The following is a 24497-nucleotide window of genomic DNA, read 5'->3' on the forward strand; positions in this document are numbered from 1 at the left end:
CCTATCCAAAATAATAGTAGCGATTTAATAGGGAGAGATAAAAACAATGAATTCACAGATAATTGCCATTTCCATGCTTGCTTACCTATAGTGATGTATTCGTATGTGGAATGGAAATGGTACTAATGTGGAGTAAGAGCTATGAGTCGCTGTTGCATGGTCTGATGATTTTCACCATTAGAAATTCAGATACAGGAGTTCAAGGAGACCTGGAAGTTGTCTAGTATCAAGCTGAAGAATCTCAAATCTTGGTCTTGGTTCATCGTTTCTTATTTGCATACATTTGAATGCAGAACATTGGTCATTAGATGCGGACATATCTACATAAAATATTTAAACAATGAACGTAGAGATAAATGGTTCAGTGCATTGCAAAAATCTGTGAAACTAATAATCCCAGTGCGCTAAAAATTCAGCTTGAGTCCCCAATGTTTCCAGACGATGGGTAGAAGGGGTTGACCTAAACATCAGCTGATTTTGTCCTGAAATCATCATTTACAGGCATGAATTCATGCAAATATTATATTTTATTATTATTCAAACAATTTTAATCATGCACAGTGTGCATCACTGAACTCTCTCTACTTATAGTAGTTCTGTTGAGCTTCTTCCAAAGAGAAGAAGCTCTACTTAGATTAAAAATGGTCAAGACCAGATTTACATTGTTTGCTAATTCCATGAATCTTTTAAAATGTTATCTTTCTTTTATGTGTTGTCAAGATCGCTAAATCCTGGGGGCAAATGGGTAATATTTTTATATTATATGTATATTATACTGGCGTTTGCTAAAATAACTAAAAAATCCCCAGAGGAGAACACATGGCCTTTTAAAGGCCCATTTATACATAATGATTATCACTCAAAATTCGTTCAAACAACCGAAAATGAGTGATAATCATTACATGTGAATGCAGGATTCGTGCTCTTTTTGTTTGAATGATGATTTTAAGGTAAACCTAAAATCCATAGTTCAGCTGCAGAAAGATAGAGAGTCTCTCAATAGACCTGTCTTCTCCATTGGAGTCGTGAAATTACATTGTAACCTGCTGGTAGCCCTTACAAGAACAATTCAGCTGTGTGCACAGCTGGGCGTTTGATTAAACACACATTGGGCTCTGTAAACAGCTTCTAGAGGCCCTTTTACATGCAACTGAAGATTATAAAGTGTTAATGGCCATTCACATTTCATGCAAAAAGATCGCTGAAACTTTCAATCTTTCAATCATTTGTAAAATTATCTTTGTGTGTATAGGGGCCTTAAGGTGCTCTCCACAAGAAGAAACTATATCTCTCACCCAGCCACCTGTAAACTTACTGTATACTAATGAGGGCCAAAAACCGTGAAGCAGCTGTCTGTACATGGTTATCTTTTCTTTCTGCAGCAGACTTGGACTGTAGCTTATATTCCCAGCCACGTTATAAGGCCTTTTAAAAGGTCAGACATTTACTTGTAGGAAAGCTACCTTCTAATAGGTGGTGCTGCTGAGGCATTGTAACATTTACCATTTGCATACCAAATCTCTCAAAAGAGAATTACCATATAAAAAGAAAGCGTGGCAGCGTCAATGGGTGTAGAGAATAGCAATCAGTTCTATTCTCTCATAGTACAAAAAAAGGATGACATTTTGTGTGTCTCTCTTTCCCTGTCCCTCTGTCATTCACATCACTGGCCAGGGGAATGGGACTTAACATGGCATACTCAAACAAGCGGCTTAGAGCCAATGCAAATTGTAAGGGGAAGGGTGGAGCAGTGCTCCTCCTTTACAAATGTCTAATAAATGACTGTTCCACCTATGAGGATGGCACATATCACCAGAATAGAGATCTCTCAACTCCAACCCCCATGAAGGCTGGCATGATGGTGCTGATTGACACATCCAGCCTTCAAATGAATTGAAAGATCATTGGGAATATCAAAAAAGACAAAAATCACTGTGCTACATTGTTTTCATAATTCCTTCTACAAGAGTCACAGGAGCAGCATAGCATGATGAACCTGGCTGTTTCTGTAATCTTGAGCATCTCTGCATTCAATTGCAGCTTGCATGTATGAAGAGCTACAGAAACAGCATAGCACATTAAACTGGGCTGTTGCTCTAATGCTGGCCACCTCTACATTCAATACCAATCTGGATGTAATAGCCAGAGACTGCCTTATCAAATGGAACAGGGTTGGAGGAACCCCTTTCTAAAAAGTGGCGCAAATGCCAAAGATGGGACCCACATCTACCAGAAATTTATATTATAATTCTGTTTTTGGGTGAAATCTTTAAACATGTGATAATTAAAGGGGTTGTATGGGTCTTTTAGTTATTTTAATACTGACAGCTGACCTTGTGAGCAACTGATTGGCAGTGATCCAAATGGTAGACCCCTGCTAATCATCTATTGATAATCTAAACTCAGAATAAGCCACCAATAGTAAAAGTTCTGGATAACCCCTTTAAAATTTGATACCCTTAATTTATTGTCAAATATCTAAACACCGAATATAATATGCATTTGCAATCATTTCAACATGTGCTGGCTACAATAGAAACACATTAGAATACAAAAGAATAATGGTATAAAATATAACTTTTTTGCTGAATTTCCAAGTACTGTAAAACAATAAATCACAACCTATAAATGTGTATCTGTCTACATCAAGCAAAAGCCGCTCTGTTTTAGCCAGCAATCATTGTGTAACCATGGATACCGTAAATATGAAATAATCCTTTCCCAATTCTGGAAGTGATAGTATTTTTTTTTTTCAATTATTAATTGAAAATTATTAGAGTATACGGCGGTAAAACCTTGGCCAAATGTGACTTCTGGCACTTTTTTTTTAGTTTTTATATCCTTTGTCTGACAGTTGTTCAGAATACATGTAACAAATAATGTGACAATCAACAGATTTTCAACTGTGCTGGAACCCAGAAGCAGTGGTCGGGCGGTCAAGTAGAATACATTGTGCACATGACCACTCAACCAATCACAGGCTTCAGTGGCTATGGAAGACTCAGCGCTGAAGCCTGTGATTGACTAAGCAATCACGTGCACAACTGATGGCAAATGACCTCCTACTGGCTTCTTATGACTTCCAAGTAGTGAGGACTGGGGCTCCAAGGCTGTACTGGGTTGCTGCTGGAGAAGGTGAGTATACCTTTTTTTCTTTATTTTATACCATCTTAAACCTGTAATTTAAAAAAACCCCTTTAAATGTATTAAATATTACAGTAAATTCTAAGTAGTTGAATATAGCTTAGTCTGGTCATAGTCAATGTTAAGTGGATGGCACAAGTGGTATGTTTTCCTTGCAATTGACTGTTCACTACTGTATTCTCAAAGTTCTTCATGTTTATAATTGTTATTGCAGGTATTATTGTTGCTATTGTCAAATATCTTGTTGTCCTTATTCCCCTTCAATTCTGCGAAGTATTTCTGTCCTTCCGCAAGGAGCTGGATCCTTTCACAATGTCCAAAAAAAGTTTAGTTCAATCCTAATTAATTTTAACTGAATCGGAAGTTTACCAAAACCCTAAAACTTTTGTATAATACTGTCTACAAGCCATTAACCCTTTCCAATCCAATTTTGGAATCAGGGTTTCCTAAAAGGCTTTCTCTTTTTGCTATTATACAACGGTGCCATCTGCTGGCTAAAGCCAGTGTGTGTGCGCCAGAGAGGCTCTGACAGCGGACTGGCTGGCAATAGATGGTAAGAATATCCTGTTGGACGTCTTCTGACATTGGAGCTTTACCAGCTTCAATCAGAATGTAGGAAGACGTCAGACAGTGGATTGGAAAAGGTTAAAGCCCTGTATATAACTCAGAGATTACTTGTGTTGAACCAAACTTTTTAGTCAAAAACAATTTTGGTAAAATATTTAACCCCTTAGTGACCGAGCTTGTTTGTTCCTTAATGATTACGCCAAGTGTGTCACTTTAATATAGAATAACCCTGTAAAGGTTTTGCATGTCCAAGTGATTCTTTTCAGGAATTAACGCAATTTAGAGGAGAAAAAATAAAATTTTATATTTTCACAAATATGTCATTTTAAAGACAGGATTTTTTCTATAGTGCACATAAAAATGAGGATTTGCACCAGGGGAAGAGGAGGGTGGGGTGGGGGAAGGAGCAGAGAGGACAGAGACACAGACTCATGGGCACAGCACAGCACTGCATCGAGTGGACCAGGGATGATGATGTCATCTCCCTGCTGCTTCCCTCCTGCTGACACAGCTGCTCTCCTCACCAGAGAAGTAGTCCGGGCACTGGGGTATGTATCTATCTATCCATCAGCTTGTCTGTCTGTATGTCTATCTCATATCTATCTATCTCATATCTATCTATCTCATATCTAACTATCTCATATCTATCTATCTATCTCATATCTAACTATGTCATATCTATCTATCTATCTATCTATCTATCTATCTATCTATCTATCTATCTATCTATCTATCTCTTTCCTATGTATCTATCTATCTCTCTCTCTTAGGCCTCATGCCCACTTGCATGCACGGATTTCACTGCTGAATCCCGCAGTAAAATCCGTACATGCCCGCAGACATGGAGAGGGAAAATACATTATACTCACCTCTCCGGGCGCTGCAGGGGTCCCCTCTGTGCAGGCCGAATTTTCTTTCTTTCGGTCGGCGGACATGCTTGGCACGTCGGCAGCGTGCCACGTGCATGCGGACCAATATTTTTAAAAAATCTCCTGTTCTCTTGCGTATCCGCTGCACAGCACGAAAACAGCTGCGGCTGTGCGGCAGATCCGAACGGCTTTCATAGGCTTCAATTGAAGCCACGGGAGCCATCCGTGTGGCAGATCCGCAGGAAAATGGAGCATGCTGCGATTTCTTCCTGTGTGTTTGATCCGCATGCCGGGAAGGAATCCCATCTGCATGCTTTTAGCTGCCCTACTGATGCTAATGCATCCCTATGGGCAGCAAGACGCACGGATCTCTCGTACGGGGGCCACTCGCAGATTTTATAAATAGAATCCGCACGTGGACATTTGCCCTCATGCATAGGTACAGGACGAGGGCGAAAAAGGGCCCAGGGGGGCCCGAGCTGAACTTTTGCACCCGGGCCCCTGAGCCTTTAGGTATGCCCCTGATCTAATGGATACATGTTTACCCTCTTACCATGTTACATTGTATCCCATGAATCTCCCATGCCTGTAAACCTTTGCAGTGGATGTACTCTTGTGTGTGTGGTTATTTTATATGGTGCTATAGAGTATATCAGGCCTGTGTATTCTATTTCTCTTTATATATGAAATGCTAGTCTTAATAAAGCATGAGTCTAATTTCCTGCAATTAGGAAACGCTAATACGAAAATGTGTTGTAATTACTTCAGCATGAAAATGCTGCCTGTTCTATTTATCTATCTCATATCTATCCATCTATTTATCTATCTATCTATCTATCTATCTCATATCTATTTATCTATCTATCTATCTATCTTATATCTATCTATCTATCTATCTATCTATCTATCTATCTATCTATCTATCTATCTATCTATCTATCTATCTATCTATCTACAGTTAGGGCCAGAAATATTTGGACAGTAACACAATTTTCGCGAGTTGGGCTCTGCATGCCACCGCATTGGATTTGAAATGAAGCCTCTACAACAGAATTCAAGTGCAGATTGTAACGTTTAATTTAAAGGGTTGAACAAAAATATCTGATAGAAAATGTAGGAATTGTACACATTTCTTTACAAACACTCCACATTTTAGGAGCTCAAAAGTAATTGGACAAATAAACATAACCCAAACAAAATATTTTTTTTTCAATATTTTGTTGCGAATCCTTTGGAGGCAATCACTGCCTTAAGTCTGGAACCCATGGACATCACCAAACGCTGGGTTTCCTCCTTCTTAATGCTTTGCCAGGCCTTTACAGCCGCAGCCTTCAGGTCTTGCTTGTTTGTGGGTCTTTCCGTCTGAAGTCTGGATTTGAGCAAGTGAAATGCATGCTCAATTGGGTTAAGATCTGGTGATTGACTTGGCCATTGCAGAATGTTCCACTTTTTTGCACTCATGAACGCCTGGGTAGCTTTGGCTGTATGCTTGGGGTCATTGTCCATCTGTACTGTGAAGCGCCGTCCGATCAACTTTGCAGCATTTGGCTGAATCTGGGCTGAAAGTATATCCCGGTACACTTCAGAATTCATCCGGCTACTCTTGTCTGCTGTTATGTCATCAATAAACACAAGTGACCCAGTGCCATTGAAAGCCATGCATGCCCATGCCATCACATTGCCTCCACCATGTTTTACAGAGGATGTGGTGTGCCTTGGATCATGTGCCATTCCCTTTCTTCTCCAAACTTTTTTCTTCCCATCATTCTGGTACAGGTTGATCTTTGTCTCATCTGTCCATAGAATACGTTTCCAGAACTGGGCTGGCTTCTTGAGGTGTTTTTCGGCAAATTTAAAGGGGTTGTCCCGCGCCGAAATGGTTTTTTTTTTTTTTCAACCCCCCCCCCCCCCGTTCGGCGCGAGACAACCCCGATGCAGGGACCTAAAGAAAGCTTACCGGAGCGCTTACCTTAATCCCCGCGCTCCGGTGACTTCTATACTTACCGGTGAAGATGGCCGCCGGGAACCTCTTCCTCCGTGGACCGCAGCTCTTCTGTGCGGTCCATTGCCGATTCCAGCCTCCTGATTGGCTGGAATCGGCACGTGACGGGGCGGAGCTACACGGAGCCCCATAGAGAACAGGAGAAGACCTGGACTGCGCAAGCGCGGCTAATTTGGCCATCGGAGGGCGAAAATTAGTCGGCTCCATGGGAACGAGGACGCTAGCAACGGAGCAGGTAAGTATAAAACTTTTTATAACTTCTGTATGGCTCATAATTAATGCACAATGTACATTACAAAGTGCATTAATATGGCCATACAGAAGTGTATAGACCCACTTGCTGCCGCGGGACAACCCCTTTAACTCTGGCCTGTCTATTTTTGGAATTGATGAATGGTTTGCATCTAGATGTGAACCCTTTGTATTTACTTTCATGGAGTCTTCTCTTTACTGTTGACTTAGACACAGATACACCTACTTCCCTGAGAGTGTTCTGGACTTCAGTTGATGTTGTGAACGGGTTCTTCTTCACCAAAGAAAGTATGCGGCGATCATCCACCACCGTTGTCTTCCGTGGACGCCCAGGCCTTTTTGAGTTCCCAAGCTCACCAGTGAATTCCTTTTTTCTCAGAATGTACCCGACTGTTGATTTTGCTACTCCAAGCATGTCTGCTATCTCTCTGATGGATTTTTTCTTTTTTTTCAGCCTCAGCTGCTTCACCTCAATTGAGAGTTCCTTTGACCGCATGTTGTCTGGTCACAGCAACAGCTTCCAGATCCAAAACCACACACCTGGAATCAACCCCAGACCTTTTAACTACTTAATTGATAACAGGTTAACGAGGGAGACGCCTTCTGAGTTAATTGCAGCCCTTAGAGTCCATTGTCCAATTACTTTTGGTCCCTTGAAAAAGAGGAGGCTATGCATTACAGAGCTATGATTCCTAAACCCTTTCTCCGATTTGGATGTGGAAACTCTCATATTGCAGCTGGGAGTGTGCACTTTCAGCCCATATTATATATATAATTGTATTTCTGAACATGTTTTTGTAAACAGCTAAAATAACAAAACTTGTGTCACTGTCCAAATATTTCTGGCCCTAACTGTATCTATCTCATATCTATCTATCTATCTATCTATCTATCTATCTATCTATCTATCTATCTATCTATCTATCTATTTCTCTATCTCATATCTATCATCTATCTCTCTATCTATCTATCTCCTATCTATCTATCTATCTATCTCATATCTATCTATCTCATATCTATCTATCTATCTATCTATCTATCTATCTATCTATCTATCTATCTATCTATCTGTCTGTCTGTCTGTCTGTCTGTCTAGCTATCTCTGAAAAACAAAGCTTGTTTGCTTGTCTGTTCATACATATAATCACATGCAACATTTGGTTTGCTATTATTTTGTGCTACTATTTCTTTATTATATGTATTTATCTTTATGGCCCCCACTTAACTCCAAAAGTAATGATTTCCATACGTTTTACTTCTCCTAACACATATGATAATTCTTAGATCATCTATATTCTCTTTAGTTAAATGAATTAAAAGCACATACAACAGAGCAGCCATATATGCTTGACTCGATTAAGTAAAAGCACCCACAAAGAAACATTACAAACTATGAACACTCTTTTATGTTAGACCTTAAAGATATATATTAAAATTATTAGCGCTGATTGATATGGGTTTTACAAGTCTACTAACCAATTTTCAGAGTCCAATATCCATGAATACTACTTTTGCCTTACAGACGTTACAGTGAAACCCACAGGATAAAAGAGTCGTCTTTATAATTGCCCTATATTGTAGAAAATGGTATCAGTTTTATTCCTTTTCTGTTATGTTCAAAAGCATAAAGGCAGCCTCTTGCTTCTATTCTTTGATGCTGCTACAGAGAAGAGCATTTTACTTTGTGTGAGAAAATGTGAAACATTCAATAAGTACAATGGATTGTCGGATACTTTGCAGTTAAGATATTTTATCACCACAGTGCCATTTTATCGTGTGTTACCAGCTCGTCTTAGGAGACAGTCCATTCCACAGGTGTGCGCACAAAGCCATAAAGTGACACAGTTATTAGGGACTTGCAAAACTGCACTTAGCTTTAATGACAAAGCATAGAGAGATTTGGTTTTCTAAATATTACAGTGCGTGATGTCAGATGTGTCAAAGTTGCGGCAGGAAAATATGCTTTTATTACTAATTTAATATTTGTATGTAATATGTACTTATGACCTGTTTTAGATATAGTGCTGGCGCACCTATCACATTATTTCATGTGTTTCTTTAATGTAAAAGAAATAGCCAGAATTGCTGTTTTTGTTTGCGCTGCCTCCTAATGATGGAATAAAAAGTAATCAAAAAGTTGCATTTATCAAAAAATAGTAGCAGTAAAAACAATTCCACAAAAAAAAGAAGCACTCACACACTTATGTCAATGGAGAAATAAGAGCTATGCCTCTTGGAATCCAATGAAGATGTAGAGCAGAAATAGTGAGTACTGTGTTAGCCTGAAAAATCTTATGATAATAAATACTGTTGAATAAAAAAGGAAATGTATTATAAAGGTGATACCTTTATTGCAGAGGCGTAACTTGAAGCTTCTGGGCCCCAATGCAAACCCTGTAACAGGGCCCCCAACTATAATGCTTTATTCATAGTACTGGGCTCCCTATATGGAGAGAAGAGGTCTTATGCACCACCTAAGGCTCCTGGGCCCGGGTGCAACTGCATCCTCTACATCCCCTATAGTTACACCAATTCTCTATTGGCTAACCAGAAAAATTATATATGCAAGCTATCGAGGGAACTAGGCCTCTTTGTCGGGCTGATGTAACAACAACCTTAGTCCTGTATTTAAATACTGTACTCTTCCTTTTTGATATATTAGTAATTACTAGTATATAATTATAATTATTAGGAAATTATACTACCAGTGTTTCTGCTACACGCACGTTGCACACACAGCTCTGGTACATTGCTTTCACATATGAGCTGCATGTGATTTATGAACTTCTGCAGCTCGCTGAGGAGACATGTTTGCTTGTAGCTTTCACATTTAAGCTGCATGTGTTTTACAGATGTCAGCTGGTGGCTGAGGTGAAATCATGGCTTGTCATGTAAGCTGCATTAGCTTCACGGTGGCGTTGAACCCTCTGTGGTGACATGTTTGCATAACAGTGATGGTTTGTTTTAACACTGGACAATGGTTGACAATTAGATGAAGGCTGGACTGGTGTTTGCAGCATTAGCACTTGGGATGACATGATATCACATTCAGGATATGTGAAAATAGTGGTGAAGGACAATGCTTCAATGTTGTTGGTCAATATGCACTGCAAGCTATGTATGTGGACATTTGTGAGGTGTCATTTATGGGAGTCTCCACACAGGTGTGCAGCTGTCTCAGAACATACAAACTGGTAAACTAAGTACTGCTGTATCCATAGCAACTGAGGTCATGGGGGGTTGTGGGGGATGTAATCTGCCCATAATCCCTCATTCAGCTCAGAGACCATGTAACTGATCACATGACGGTGACATCATCATACATCTTGTCAGCACACAAGCTATGTATGTGTAAATTTGTGAGGTGTCATTTATTGGAGTCTCCACACAGGTGTCCAGATGCCTCACAAGCAGGTACAAACTGGCAGACTGAGTACTGCTGTATCCATAGCAACTGAGGCCACGGGGGATTGTGGGGGATGTAGTCTGACCATAATTCCTCATTCAGTTCAGAAGGAGAATACAGGACCTGTGATAACATCACCATCATTTAATCAGGGGGTGGAGCTAAGGGCCAGTATGTGTAAATTTGTGAGGTGTCATTTATTGGAGTCTTCACACATGTGTGCAGCAGTCTGATAACAGGTACAAAAAGGCAGACTGAGTACTGCTGTATCTATAGTAACTGAAGCCGTAGTGGTTTATGGGGGATGTATTTTGCCCATAATTCCTCATTCAGTGCAGAAGGAGGATAAAGGACCTATGATGATGTCACCATCATGTGATCAGGGGGCGGAGCTAAGAACCAGTAACTGACATCACAGGTGCTGTCAGGCTCTGCATGTAACTCACATCACACACACAAATTTGATGGAAAAGTGGTCGTTAGTAGTTTGATGATGTCAAAGCTGATACTGGCATGGATATCCACTAACTGAAAGAAGCAGTGCAAAACCGAAAAGCATGGAGGGAGCTCGCCTTTAGGGTCACCAAGGGATGTGAACAACTAAACGCCTAACAACAACAACAACAACACATACATATATATTATTTAAACTACTCATTCTGGACTTGGGAGTCCAGTGGGTGGCCCTAACAGTAATTATATACAGTCTTGTAAGAAAGGTTCCAGTATAACTTTTGTTTAGAAGTCTAGTGAGTGGCCTTATCAGAGACTGGATGCTATCTTTATATGCTAGCTCACGCAGGGAAGGCAATCAATAGGGCCACCCACTGGACTCCCAAGTCCAGAATGAGTAGGTATGTAAATGAATATACATCAATAAAATTATTGATCTGCTCAGATCTTCCTGCTCTATAACATGCTGCCTGAAGGTTTGCTTTAATGTTATGCCCAGCTGGCATTGGTATAAGTAAAGATGGTGCTGCATTTTGTATTGCACTTGGCTCTAGTGGTTGTGTGTAGCCTAGAGCCCCTATGCCACTTAAAAAGACCACAGTACTATAAATAATACATGGTAGTAAAGGAATCTGATTTTGGGGCACAGGCTTCAATTTGCACATCTTCCATGCTGGTGTTCAGGATGACATGGGTATACGGTGGGACAGATTTACTACTGATTCTTTATATTTATTTTTACATGAAATTCAAATAATAGGTCAGATTTACTATTGAAAAACCAAACTGTCGTCCATGGTTTGTACCGCACTTATTATGTGTTTTAAATACTTTTGAACACTTATTACGATTTGTCAGAGAAGGGCGTGGCTTAGTGAAAGAAGCCTCGGTTAAAATGCACCAGAAAATAAAGCCAAATTTCTGCCAACCATTAAGCTCAATTTTTGTCATCAACTAAGCCAACTAAAAGGTGGTATAAAGTCAGACTAGACAGTCTTAAAGGTTGATAGATTTATCATTCAACAGAGTCACTGTGATAGATCTGTTGCATTTGAAGACTGTGTAGTCTAATTTTAACGATAAGACAGTCTTAGTATCTGCCCAATTGTCTTTTTCAACAACCATTAAGTTTAACCCTTTCTGTTCATGCGCAAGAACCTAATACTAAGTTTTGTTTTACAGGCTACATAATAAAGTCGATTTATCAAGAAATTGGACTAAGATTCTGTAGCCTTGAAATCCGGTGGCCCCCGGTATACTTTACTACACTTTTCTATATTATAACTTTATTCTTTTAAGGTTAAAACTGTAAACTTTTTTTTTTCTTGTAGTCAAAAACTTAGTGAATAAATGTATATAAAACACTGTAAACACAAAAGTGAAGGCGATGATTGTATATTATAATGGTGTATATTAAAGGGGTACATTTTTCAGTAATATAAAATATCAAGTGTAATAAATCATCTAAATATCAGACACTTCATGCTCTCATAGTTGTTATTTTTTTTCCCCCGTTTGATCTTTTAGCTTTGTGTTGATACTTAAGAAACATCGCGGACAAAGGGCCTTTCGAATATTTTTATACAAACATCAAGCTTTAAGCCATCATGCTTGTTGTAATGTTAACAAAAGATACATCTAAGGAGAGAAGATTTCTAAAAAAGAAAAAAAAAACAATTTTATTTCTAGGGCATCTCTAGATTGGACCTTGAAGTCTTGAAGTGACAGCCACTCTGACAAGAAGCTTAAAACCAGACACAAGCTTAACAGCCTGTCCTCTACTACAAAGCCAATGGAAACATGACAAACACATTCAACGACGAAGACCAGAAATATATATTAAAAGTAAATAGGATGAACAAACAAAGGGAAAGACTTAAGCTTTTCTGCACTTTATTTTTTGATAACTGAAAATGTTTATGATGTTGTTTACTCAATGATACAAGAAGGATGAAACTGTTACGAGCTACAGAAAATCATTAAGAATTGGGAATTCTAGATTACGTCACTTAACAAGCGTGTTCCGGAAATAAGGAGATACGTATCGAAAAGGGTTAAAAAGTTGAAAGGATTTGCTACATTAAACAGTTACTGAGTTCTTGACAAACTTTGCATAAATCAATAGCATAGGTGAATATAAGAAACTTTGTAATATATCTTATTAGAGAAAAACAAGTTTCCCCCCCCGCTAAATCGATTTTGGAAGTCAAGACAGACTAACAGCTCACTAGCAGGTCAGATTACCTGCCTATCTATCCGATTAGGCTGACCGGCAGAGATTCGTGTGCAGCTCCTGCTCCCGGGTGGCGGCTCCCGCGGCGGAGATCTGCCGCAGGACTTCGCAACGCCCATGAACAGGGGCCCATATAGTAATGTCTAGCAGGATTCCCTCTAGATGTGCAGTGTATGACACACATTCAGCAGCTAGTTTACACCCACCAGCCCAGGAAAACTGAGAGTTAGAATGGAACCTGCAGAGAGGAAACTGCTAAAAATGCTAAATTGCAAGTCATATAATGTTTAGAAAAACATTATTCCTCATGTATACACAGAAGCTTATTCTGAAAAGTCACCTGGAAGTCTAAGTATGCTGTAACCCCTCAATGCTACAGGACATATGTTTATATCCTGGAGGTTAGGGGCTTGTATAAAGAGGGATCCGGGGGTGATCTTGCTTCATACAATGTGGGTGCCAGTTGTTTCTTACAGCTGACACCTGACCGCAACAGCTCCAATAAGCCATGCCGCTCATTGGAGCTGTTAATCCTTCAAATGCCACCGTCAATTCTGATAGCAGTATGTAAATACACCGATCGATGTTCTGGGGTCCCGCATTGCTCCCCGTGATGAGATTGCGGGCTGCCATGTGCTTACCACTTCAGCTGGGGGCCTCCTGAAAGAACCCAGGGCTGCTATAGCAGATTGCGTATCAAGCCATGCCTGTGGCATGGCTGGATTAACTGCCTGTCAGAGCATGGTAAAATATAATGCTATGGCATTACATCATACTCCAGAAGCGATCAAACCATCGCAGGTTCTTGTCTCCTATAGGGACTAAAATAGTATGTAATAATTAGCTTAAAAAAGTTATTGCAGTTATTGCTGTGTCCATTAAAATCCAATCTATCAAAGTAATGCATTATTTTCCCCACATGGTGAACGCACGGTAAATGGCAGAATAGCATTTTCGGTCACCATGCCTCCAAGAAAATTTTTTATAAAAAGCGATCAACATGTTGTATATACTCCGAAATGGTACCAATAGAAACCATAGGATGTCCTGCAAAAAATGAGCCCCCGCACAACTATATTGACAAAAAAATAAAAAAGTTATGGCTGTCCAAATATGGCGCCAAAAAATAATTTAAAAAATTAAATATCTTTGGAAAAAATAAAAGTAGTACAGCAAAAAACCTATATAAAGTTGGTATCACAGTAATCGTACTGACTAGAGATGAGCGAGCACCAAAATGCTCGGGTGCTCGTTACTCGGGACGAACTTTTCGCGATGCTCGAGGGTTTGTTTCGAGTAACGAACCCCATTGAAGTCAATGGGCGACCCGAGCATTTTTGTATATCGCCGATGCTCGCTAAGGTTTTCATTTGTGAAAATCTGGGCAATTCAAGAAAGTGATGGGAACGACACAGCAACGGATAGGGCAGGCGAGGGGCTACATGTTGGGCTTCATCTCAAGTTAGCGGCAAGAGTGGGCCCCCCCCCCCCACTGTCAGCATAAAGATCGTTCTCCTCTGCCATAGCTGTAACAGCTGTGGCAGAGAAGAACGATGTTAGCCAATTGAATTCAATGGAGCCGGCAATACAGCAGGTTCCACTGAAAGCAATGGGCTGCCGGCGATCGCAGGATGAATTGTCGGGTAGGGCTTAAATATATAAGCCCTTCCCTGCAATTCATCCAGAAATGTGTAAAAATAAAGATATATACCGTATATACCGGCGTATAAGGCGATGGGGCGTATAAGACGACCCCCCAACTGTCACCTTATACGCCGGGAATACAGCGGAGAAAAGAATAAAAATCATTACTCACTTCCCCCGGCGTTCTGCGGCGCTGCTGCAGGCTGTCGCTCCCTCCTGGTCCCCGGCAGAGCATTGCTTTCTGGACACAGGGCTTGAAATCCCCGCCTCCAGAAAACACACGTGCCTTCAGCCAATCACAGCCATTCAATGACATCAGCAGCGCCGCAGAACGCCGCAGAACGCCGGGGGAAGTGAGTAATGATTTTTATTCTTTGCTCCGCTGTATTCCCGGCGTATAAGGTGACAGTTGGGGGGTCGTCGTATACGCCCCGTCGCCTTATACGCCGGTATATACGGTGTATATTTTTATTGTAACACATTTCTGGATGAATTGCAGGGAAGGGCTTATATATTTAAGCCCTTCCCGACAATTCATCCCGCGATTGCCGGCAGCCCATTGCTTTCAGTGGAACCTGCTGTATTGCTGGTTCCATTGAATTCGATGGGCAAACATCGTTCTTCTCTGCCACAGCTGTTACAGCTGTGGCAGAGAAGAATGATTTGTCTTCTATATGTTCTCAATGGGGTCGGCGCTGCTGCCGCCGGCCCCATTGAGCGCATATAGAGAAGAGAACAGGAATCGCAGATCGCACATAGGTGCGATCTGCGATTTCTATGGCCTAAGAAGGACCGTTGGGGTTCTTGAAGCCTAAAATAACTCCTAACGCTCTCCCTATAGCAGCAGCACCAGCAGCAGCACTTTCCCTGATTTATGTCAGAAGGCATCTGTGGCGAGCCGTGGAAGGGCAGATTTTAATACTCGGGTGACACCTAATCTCGCCAGCCACTCACTGCAGGCGGGTGGTATAGGGCTTGAACGTTGTAGGGGGAAGTTGTAATGCCTTCCCTGTCTTTCTATTGGCCAGAAAAGCGTGCAAATTTCTTAGGGAAGAAAATGAAAGTAACCCGAACATCGCGTGGTACTCGTCTCGAGTAACGAGCATCTCAAACACCCTAATACTCGAACGAGTATCAAGCTCGGACGAGTACGCTCGCTCATCTCTAGTACTGACCCTTAGAATAAAGTTATCATGTTATTTTTATTGCAGTGTTTATGCAGAAAGAAGATGCACTCAAAAATAGCGGAAATTTTTTTTTTTTTTTCTCTCCACTTAGAATTTTTTGTAAGTTTTTCAGTACATTATATGGTATATTAAATAGTACTATTGAAAAGTACAACTCATGCTGCAAGAAACAAACCTTCAGACCAGGGGCGTAGTTAAAGGCTCATGGGCCTGGGTGTAAAAGTTTATCTTGGGGCCTCCCAACTTCTCTTAACCCCTTAACACAGAAGCGTAACTTGAAGCTCCTGGGCTTCAATGCAAAACCTGTAACAGGGCCCTCAACTATAATGCTTTATTCATAGTCCTGGGCTCCCTATATGGAGAAGGCTCCTGGGCCCGGGGGCAACTGAATCCCTTGCATCCTCTATGGTTACGCTAGTGCTTCAGACATCTATGTTGGTGGATAAATAAAAGAGTCAGGATTTTTTAAACGAGAGGAAGAAAAAACGAGAATTGAAAAAAAGGGCCATGTCCTTAAGGGGTTAAAGAATTTGTTCACTTTGGACAATTCTTTTTTTCAGAAGGATCCCTAACAATAGGCTGCACCCAATATGCCATGTTGCTAATCACCTCAGCTGTAATCTTTAGTGGAGCCAAGCAACAAGGTTTCAGTTTCCTTGTAGCGCCACCTTTGGAGAAATGAAGCATTACACAGTTCTGCTTGGAATCGCTGGATCTTTTCTATCCAATCTCCTCTCTGCATACATTTTGCTTGAACCTTCCTTCTAAGGTCCCCATTGAAGGATTTCCCCATACAGACCTCTGATAAAAATCTGTGACATAAAAATTTTTTCTGCGGGACGGTACGGTTACAACAATTCAAAATTTTTTTTATTTTTTTTAGGTTTTCCACTTTTCCACAATAAAAACCTTTTTGTTTTTAGAAATTATTATTTTTTTCTAAACTCACTGCATTCCAAGTCGTATAACTTTTTTATTTTTCCTTGAACGGAGCTCTCTGAGGGCTTTTTTTTTGCGAGACGAGCTGTAGTTTTTATTGGTACCATTTTGGGGTACACACGTTTTTTTTTATCACTTTTATTGCGTTTTTTGGAAGGAAAAATGCTAAAAATTAGCATTTTGCCTTAGTTTTTTAGCATTTTTTTAACGCTTTTTGTCGTGCAGGATAATAAGTATGTTCAATCTATTGTATGCGTCGTTATGGATGCGTCGATATCAAATATGTGGGATTTTTAATTTTTTTATGCTAATATGAGAAAAAGCATTAAAAAAGGGTTTTTTAACATTTTTTTACATTTTTATTTTTTGTACCTTATTTTGCTCTTTTTTTTACACAATCTGTGTCCCTCTGAGAGACTTTTACTGCAGCACTGCAGATCGCTACGATAAGGCATAGCAGGACTTCTTTCCTGCCATGCCTTATCGCTTACTATAGTGATCACAGGCTATGGCAATACAGGACGCCGGTATCTGGTGTCCTGTTGCCTTAGCAACCAGCCGGGCTCTCGCCGATGTCATCGTGAGAGACGGCTGGAGTCACAGAGGGAGCGCGCTCCCTCTGTGAACCCTTTCCCTGCAGCAATCTACTTAGATCGTGGCAGGGAAGGAGTTAACATCTCCAATGCCCCCAGCTGGCGCAGCGGGAGGACGGCTACTAGTGACAGCCGGCTCCCGCTGAGGAATAGTGTGAGATCTGCTATGATCTCGCGCTATCTCTATGACATAAGGGTACGTCATTTTGCGGGAAGTACCCCGCTCCCATGACATACCCTTACATCATGGGGCGGGAAGGGGCTAATGTACCATATAATGTACTGAAAGAGAATATGTACTGTATGTGGAGAAAAATGGAAAAATATGAAATTCCGCCATCTTTTGGTATGTCTTGTTTCTACAATGCACAATTGTTGCCGGTAAAAGGGTCTTAAGAGCCCTAAAAGCCCTAAATAACACATAGGATTATACAGGACTTTTATGACTCTTAAAGCCCTCTTACACGCAAATGACTGGAAGATTGAAAGATTTAGCAATCTATTTGCATAAAGTGTTAATGGCCCTTAACACTTTATGATCTTCATGTGCATGTAAAAGGACCTGCACAAGTTGTTTGCAGAGCCCAGGGTGTGTTTAAACACACACTTAGCTGTGCAAACAGCTTCCACACATTCAATTGTTCTCTTCTGGCTAGCGTAAACATGTCACTAGAAAAACACTCTTAAAAAGATGAGCGAAATACATTCAAAGGGAATGTATTTCTCAGTCTTTCAGCGGCTGAACGATGGATTTGTAAGTGAACCAAAATCCATCGTTCAAACAAAAAGTGCCTGATGCCTGCATTTACATGTAACGATTATCCCTCATTTTCGTCTGTTTGGACGAATTTTGACCAATAATCATTGCATGTAAAAGAGCCTTTAGACAGTGTTATATACCAGTGTACAGGACTAGTGTTGAGCGAACCGGTAGAACGCTGTTCAGGTAGGTTTGCACAACACTAGTCACAAGGACTACTTTATAGAACGAGCTCTATTAGGATGTTTAGCATATTTGCTGGGAGGCTTTCTAAAACCCATGCCAAACCGATGTGCGTAGAGTCCAGTCTGGCTGCTGCATATGCTTTGCTATTTTTAAGAATTTATGTAACAAATTGTGACAAATACAGTCAACCATATTTCTTTGAGCTCTGATACAAGAAATTTTGATGATGGGTTGACCTTAACCAGACAAATTGCAGTAAATGGATAATGCAAGTTAGGATAACATGCTTTTGACATTTTATTGATATCTATTAGTATGCTGTTTGGACTTAGATTCCGCTATTTTGTTGTTTCTTTTGGGAAATCAGGCCATTGACTTCTGACATTACACTCCGTGCCTTTGTATTGGTATTTCCACTTATGCTTTTTAATCTCGACAAGTTTGCTTTCCTCACAATTTACTAAGTTGCTGCTATGTGCAAAGCTGATCCACTAAATGAGCTGTATCCGTACTCCATGTCCTCGCTTTGTTAACGGATGTGTGCTGAAAAATAAATGTGTCTCTAAATCTGATTCAGATGGTTGGGGAACGTTTGTCTGCTGGTTGTGCAAGCGAAGGTAAAGTCTAGATGATTCTATGGCAAACTGTGCTCTCTGTCAAATGAAAACAATTTTGTCTTCTAGATTTAATGGCCCGTTCACATGGGCATTTCTCCTGTTCATGTGCTGTCTGTGTTATTAACTGACCGAACACGGAGAGCACATGGACTTATTAAGGAAAATTGGGCGCTTTTTATGTGGACTGACGGTCCATGTAAAAAAAAAAAAAATTGCATGTCTTATACTGGCCCATGTTCATGGACAAGAATCACCATGAAAGTTTATGGGACAATGAAAAAATGCAGCAAACATAGGAGTTACATGCGTGTGTGCTGCGTTTTTTACGCATGTTGCCAGGAGGTAGTGAAAAAAAGTGACGGTTGAGCCTGATTGCGTCGTTTTTTTTGTATGTGTAAACAACTGCACATACACAACAAAAACACAAACGATACGTAAATGCAGTGAAATTAGTTTTTTCTCATGGACTGCAATTGCATATGCATATGAATAAACCGTAAGGTTGAAGGGACCCGAGCGTTATGCAAAATGTGTTCGCTCCTGCGCAATGTTTTTGCACAGAGAATGAGTACTTTGTGTCTGTGCAAATAATACTGCACATGGGTATGGAAATCACCTCCCCCCGCCTTGATTTAACCCTTTCCAGTCCACTGTCTGACCTCTGAAGACATTATAATTTAAGGCTGTACAGCTCCGTTTTCGGAAGACGTCCGTTGGGGTTCTCTTACTGTATATTGCTAGCCTCTCCGCTGTCGGAGCCTATTCAACGTGTCACCTCATGCAGTACTGGCTTTAGCCAGCAGATAGCGCTGTTGTATAACGGCAGAAAAAGAGTAAGCCCCTAGGAAAACCAGGATACAAATTGGATTGGAAAGGATTAAATGGCTATTGAGCCAAACAAGGTGCCAGTGTGCGGGTTTGTGCAGCGTTTTGCACATACCAGCGCGTAGATATGTGCTCATATGGGCACCTCCCATAGATCTCTATAGGATTCTTTGGTGCACAAAGTAGAGCAGGTCCTATTTTTTGTGCCCACAAGAACCATGTGCGCAAAAAAACAAATGAGAATGAACCCATTGAAATCAATGGGTTTTATTCTCCGCGATTCGCGAGCTGGATTTTTCTGCACGCAAAAACACAGAAAAATACACTCGTACGAAGGAGCCTTAACTGTATGGTGCATATAAGAACTATGCGTATCTATGCGTATCTGAGCTGGGTAGATTTGCAGTATAATTTATGCTAGTTTATGGTGAAAATGATACTAAATTGGTTGGGCTGTGGAGGCCATGCCCTCTATCTAAGTGCTGAGTATGGGGTAAAATCTAAAAGAAAATGCGTTCTTTTTTATTTTTATGCATAAAATGTTGGACATCAATAATGTATGGCCCTTATATGCCAGAGTGGCAAAAGTGTATGCCAGAAGTGACAGATATTTTAATAGATAGATATGATTTAGATAGATAGATAGATAGATAGATAGATAGATAGATAGATAGATAGATAGATAGATAGATAGATAGATAGATAGATAGATAGATAGATAGATAGATATTAAAGCATTTTTGCCAGTCTGGCATATGAGCTATATAGTATTGCTGTACAACATTTTATGCACAAATATTTGCCTATCTATCTATCTATCTATCTATCTATCTATCTATCTATCTATCTATCTATCTATCTATCTATGCGTCCATATACTAAAAAAGGTCCAGTAGCAGAAGCATAACACTGTCTTGGAAGCATTTCAGAATATTTTTACTTTACAGTTTTTTTCTCAAGAAAAATGAAAATATATTCACAATCACTGTCAACTGTTGAAAGAATTTAGATATGACAGACATGAAATATTTGGAGGGCACACAAAATATGAAATATACACATATATATCTACTGGGGAATACCTCGTCACAGAGCGGTGACTGTAATAGAAAATCCTTCCATTTAAGGGTAGAGTACTTGTCCCAGGACAATGACTGCTATATGTATATATATATATATATATATATATATATATATAGTCAGGGTACAATATACTGGATGGCCTGTCTGCAGAGGGGGATAGACAGGCATTCTGGAACCTGAGAAGTTAGAGAACACCTGTGGGTGTGGCAGGAACTAGATAAAAAGGTAAGTTCCTTCTTCCACACTCAGGGGACAAAAGCAGGCTGCTAGCCATAGAGGCTGTAGGAGCAGCCATTAGGACTGAGAGCCTGAGGTCCGGCACGGACCAGTTTGGGCCCATCACCTGTCAGATGGAAAAGAATGCCCTCTAGATGCCCCGGGTGGGGTTCGTGATATATACCCTGTGGGTTGTAAATCCTGAACTGTGATATGCTGTACACATTTGCTGTGTTGTAGAATAAAACTGGCCATGCTCCTGAAAATCACTTAGAGGAATTAGGAATAGACTATTTTGAATAGACAAAACACCCCGAACAAACTAATGTAGAGGTCCCTTTGTGTGTTGCCTCACTGGCGAAATTTTTCTTAGGACCCTGCAGGCTTTTCTTTCACTGTTAGTGCATGTCATTAAAATATTTCACTGATCCGAAAGGCAAGCATCTCCCACCTGCCTACCCTGTGCTTGGGCAGCAGGAACCTCTTGGCACAGGCAAGCAGCATCATTCCCTCTCAACTTCCACTGGCTACAGTGTCCTCTGCAGTATAAACAATTAGGTGTCAAGTCCCCCTCTATTGACCACATAAATAAATGTGGTCATCCAATCATATGGTGGCTTTTTCAACTTCAAATCGACACAGAGCACGCAGAGGCCTATATACATTAGTTAACAGGTCAGTAAGTCTGTCTGTATGTCCCAGGTCTATCTAATCTATCTACTTTTCGATCTACCTAGAAACAATTCTGGTCTCAATAGGTAGCACACTTTTTTTCTATTTAAGGCAGTCGTTATGGTTGGTAGCAAAGTTTTTTCTTATTTACAATTGGCATTCCTTAGTATAATGAAGAGATTCCATGAATGTAGGTTGCATTCTGTAGTCTATGGACATATTTAACCATTGCAATGATTCTCATCCTACTACATAGCGAGTGCTAAAAGCGTCTTGTCAGTAAGTTTGTGTTATCTTTGCAACTTGATGATGTAGTTATTTCACATGAAAACCTTGTTGAGTGTTGATCACAGAATCGTAAGACTGGGAGAACTCCCATGTGTCCAGCTTTCTTATAACACCTCCAGAATTTACTGCTGGAGACATGTAGCTCAGAATGCTTATTTTTGTAGAATTTAGGCTGATGATGTATGAGGATTAAATGGATTATTAGGAATTGAATGATAGAATAGTGGTATTAAATGTGAAACACAATGAAAAGAATTGCTTTGACTTGGAATAAATTACAAGACAGGAGCCAAACAATTAACTTTTTTTAAATTACAGACAAATAAGTGAAAACAATAAAATTAATAGGTGCTTACCTTCCTCACATATGGCAATCCAGTGCTGTAGCAGCACAATTCTGGCGGTCTCTGTTGACAACGGAAGTCAAGTGTCAGCCAATCAGAGGCTGCAGAGTCACCATCCGTTCTTCTGGCATCAGTGCTCACATCCTGGGCGCCATGATACCAGGAGTTACGAACGGTGATGCTGTGGTTTCTGATTGGCTGTATGTGGTCATCTGACTTCCAATGTTAACAGAGACCAAGGGAATTGCCATGCTTTCAGACAGGAATAGGACATATGATGAGATTTATGAGATTTTTCTTGCAGACCATGGGTCCGTCAATGTACACGTTCTCATAGGCATATAATGGGGCCATTTGCTGTCCATGCTAGTGTGCGTGGATGGGTGGTGGTGGTGGGGGGGTGTTCCTCTAGGCTTGACATACATTATCTTAAAATATGTTATGCAAGATGACGAGCTTAGGGGTCTGATAGCGTGACGTAATAGAGTTGTGAAGGAAGCGCTATTATGGGCTATCATGTTTGTGTCCGTGCATTTTACTATATTTTTCTGTGCTGCCGGACTGGCAGCCTAAATATTCTCCAGTGTTATCGATTAACAATGCAGAATTGTGCAGTTCAGTGAGCAACTTAGTGTGGATGGGGTGTGCATTTGCACACCCTCATAGACTCCTATGGTGCTTTGAGTGCGCAATTGCACACAAAAATAGAGCATGTTGTATATATTTTCACATGCGCGAAAATTGAATGCAAAAACACAAAACATGAGGGAACCCATCGAAATAATGGGTTCTATTATGCGTGTTTTGCACAAGCTATTTTATATGTGGAAAAATGTGAAAATTGCCTATCTCCAGAAGCTCTTAGAAACAAAAGCATGGTTTTGTGACACTCTGTCAGGGCCGTATATCCTACATTTATCTATGGTTATTGTTTCTATGCGAGGATGTGATGCAAATTGCAGCTTTCAAGCGTTTTACTAGCATGTCATAATATGGTATTTAATTTGTGCAGTATAATGAGAAATTGGAGTCCTTAGAGAAAATTGCGGAAAGTATAAGGTAGACATATCTGTACAATGTGGTTTCTATGGGGCCTCTCGGGAGCCCATTGCAAACTGTTGTCATCCCCATTTTAATGTATGTTAAGATGCAAATAGAGGAGGTCTCCATAGGTTCTACAATGTTAGCAAAAATGGAAATGGAAAATATATAGTATTAGTGTCATGAAAATGAGATGAGGCACCAGGATGTCGTTCTGTAAGTGGTTAGGTGGTGAGGAGACTTATTTTGATCATTGCTACATAGTCCCAAATCCTCTCTGTAATTTAATCAAGAGTGACATCAGTCTGTTATGAAATTCATGGGTCACTATACTACATTTCTTAAAGGGGTTGTCCTCGAGATTTTCTTTTTCTTTCAAAAAATTCTGTGACTGCTAAATGAGCCTATACTCCCCCGCTGTGTACCCCACACTTTTCCAGTCCTCCAATCTTTGCTCACTTCTAAGCACAACTGGTCATGTGCCATCTAAGCTCGTAACCACTGTGGACCATTACTGGACAAAACGGTACCAACTTTAAGACCAGTGATTGGCCACAACAGTCATGCTCTTAGATGTTATATAACCATGTTACCCATAAGCAGAGGGGGGTGGAGGGGACCAGAGCAGTGGGAGCACAAAACGGGCAAGTATAAGGTTGTTTTCTCAGTAATCACTAATTAAAAAATCAACAAAAGAAAATGGTAAGATCATATTTTAATACATACGACTTTTTGATCGCTTTTTATTACATTTTTTTGGAGATAAGTTGACCAAAAAAGCACAACTCTGGTGTTCTTTTTTTTTTTTCTGACAATGTTCATTGTGCGGGGTAAGTAATGCATTACTTCTAAAGATCTGACTTTCATGGACGCTGCGATACCAAATATGTATTTTTGCTTTATTATTTAGATTATTTTATTATAAATATGGCAAAAGGTTTTTTAAAAAAACATTTATAATTTTTTATTTTGTTTAATAATTAGAGATGAGCGAACCTACTCGTTTTGAGTAATTACTCGATCGAGCACCGCGATTTTTGAGTACTTCAGTACTCGGGTGAAAAGATTCGAGGGGCGCCGGGGGGCAGGGGGGGCGTGGCGGCGCGGGGGGTAGCAGCGGGGAACAGGGGGGAGCCCTCTCTCTCTCCCTCTCCCCCCCACTCCCCGCTGCAAACC

Source organism: Eleutherodactylus coqui, chromosome 8 (assembly GCF_035609145.1).
Source record: "Eleutherodactylus coqui strain aEleCoq1 chromosome 8, aEleCoq1.hap1, whole genome shotgun sequence".
Classification (NCBI taxonomy): Eukaryota; Metazoa; Chordata; class Amphibia; order Anura; family Eleutherodactylidae; genus Eleutherodactylus; species Eleutherodactylus coqui.